This window comes from Tachysurus fulvidraco, chromosome 12 (genome assembly GCF_022655615.1).
Source record: "Tachysurus fulvidraco isolate hzauxx_2018 chromosome 12, HZAU_PFXX_2.0, whole genome shotgun sequence".
Taxonomy (NCBI): domain Eukaryota; kingdom Metazoa; phylum Chordata; class Actinopteri; order Siluriformes; family Bagridae; genus Tachysurus; species Tachysurus fulvidraco.
This window is the reverse complement of record NC_062529.1, coordinates 24,442,529-24,445,028: the sequence shown is the minus strand read 5'-3', so window position 1 is coordinate 24,445,028 and position 2,500 is coordinate 24,442,529. Positions and strand designations below refer to the sequence as shown.

The 2,500-nt window shown below is 42.2% G+C and overlaps 1 protein-coding gene across 6 annotated transcripts in view; it reads right to left on the bottom strand.

Moving 5' to 3' along the window:
- The window catches only part of dlgap2a (discs, large (Drosophila) homolog-associated protein 2a), a 322,064-nt gene that overhangs the window by 72,161 nt on the left and 247,403 nt on the right, over positions 1-2,500 (bottom strand). The window lies entirely within an intron of this gene.

Below are 2,500 nucleotides of genomic sequence, written 5' to 3'. Positions count from 1 at the left end.
CACTTTGTCCTTGCAGTGAAAATTAACAAGAAAACAAGATTAACTCTGAAATCTGTGAAATCACTATAGTGGAGGCTGCGATGAGTCTGCAGACCTCTGGGGGCGCTGTGGTAAATAAATGGTCAAGTCTATTTAATTGCAACAATGGATATCGTCATAGAGTGGCTTAACCTCCATATTTAAATTCAGGAAATAAACGATACATTTTAAATTTAGCCCTGATGTAAAGGTGGTGAGAAAAAACTAGTGCCATACCTACTCATTAGTGTCATACCTACTCATTAGTGTCATACCTACTCATTAGTACCATACCTACTCATTAGTACCATACCTACTCATTAGTACCATACCTACTCATTTGTGTCATTCCTACTCATTTGTGTCATGCCTACTCATTTGTGTCATGCCTACTCATTAGTGTCATACCTACTCATTTGTGTCATACCTACTCATTTGTGTCATGCCTACTCATTTGTGTCATGCCTACTCATTAGTGTCATGCCTACTCATTTGTGTCATGCCTACTCATTTGTGTCATACCTACTCATTAGTGTCATACCTACTCATTAGTGTCATACCTTCTCATTTGTGTCATACCTACTCATTTGTGTCATACCTTCTCATTTGTATCATACCTACTCATTAGTGTCATGCCTACTCATTAGTACCATACCTACTCATTAGTGTCATAACTACTCATTTGTGTCATGCCTACTCATTAGTACCATACCTACTCATTGGTGTCATACCTACTCATTTGTGTCATACCTACTCATTTGTATCATACCTACTCATTAGTGTCATGCCTACTCATTAGTACCATACTTACTCATTAGTGTAATACCTACTCATTTGTGTCATACCTACTCAGTGTCATGCCTACTCATTAGTGTCATACCTACTCATTAGTATCATACCTACTCATTTGTGTCATACCTACTCATTTGTGTCATACCTACTCATTTGTGTCATGCTTATTCATTTGTGTCATACCTACTCATTTGTGTCATACCTTCTCATTTGTGTCATACCTTCTCATTTGTGTCATACCTACTCATTAGTGTCATGCCTACTCATTAGTACCATACCTACTCATTTGTGTCATACCTACTCATTTGTGTCATACCTACTCATTGGTGTCATGCCTACTCATTAGTGTCATGCCTACTCATTAGTACCATACATACTCATTAGTGTCATACCTACTCATTTGTGTCATGCCTACTTTTTTGTGTCATACCTACTCATTTGTGTCATACCTACTCATTGGTGTCATGCCTACTCATTTGTGTCATACCTACTCATTAGTGTCATGCCTACTCATTTGTGTCATACCTACTCATTAGTGTCATGCCTACTCATTTGTGTCATGCCTACTCATTAGTGTCATGCCTACTCATTTGTGTCACACCTTATTTGTGTCACACCTCCTCCTTTGCGTCACACCTTATTTGTGTCATGCCTACTCATTAGTGTCATGCCTACTCATTTGTGTCACACCTTATTTGTGTCACACCTCCTCCTTTGTGTCACACCTTATTTGTGTCAAGCCTCCTTTGCGTCACACCTTATTTGTGTCACACCTCCTCCTTTCTGTCATGACTCTTTATTTGTGTCACGCCTCCTTTTTGCCACCACCTCCTCATTTGCGTCATGCCTCCTTTGATTCATGGCATATTTGCGTCACACCTCCTTTGTGTCATGCCTCCTCATTTCTGTCATGCCTCCTTGTGTCACACCTTCTTTGTGTCACACCTGATTTGTGTCACACCATATTTGTGTCACGCCTCATTTGAGTCATGCCTCCTCATTTCTCTCACGCCTCCTTTGTGTCATGCCTCCTTTGTGACACACCTTATTTGTGTCACGCCTCATTTGTGTCATGCTTATCATTTGTGACATGTCCCCTCATTTGTCACACCTAGTTTGTCACGCCTCCTCATTTGTGACATGCCTCCTTTGTGTCACGCCTCCTCCTTTGTGTCACGCCTCCTTTGTGTAATACTTCCTTTGTGCCACACCTTATTTTTTTGTCATGATCATCATTTGTGACATGCCTCCTCATTTGTGTCACACCTAGTTTGTGTCACACCTCCTCATTTGTGTCACGCCTCCTTTGTGTCATGCTTATCATTTGTGACATGCCTCCTCATTTGTGTCATACCTAGTTTGTGTCACACCTCCTTTGTGTCAAACCTCCTCCTTTGTGTCATGCCTCCTTTGTGCCACACCTCCTCATTTGTGTCATGCCTCCTTTGTGTCACGCCTCATTTGTGTCACGCCTTCTTTGCCTCACACCTCATTTGTGTCACGCCTCATTTGTGTCACGCCTTCTTTGCCTCATGCCTCATTTGTCTCACGCCTCATTTGCGTCACGCCTCCTTTGCGTCACGCCTCATTTGTGTCACGCCTCCTTTGCGTCACGCCTCATTTGTGTCACGCCTTCTTTGCCTCACGCCTCATTTGCGTCACGCCTCATTTGCGTCACGCCTCCTTTGCG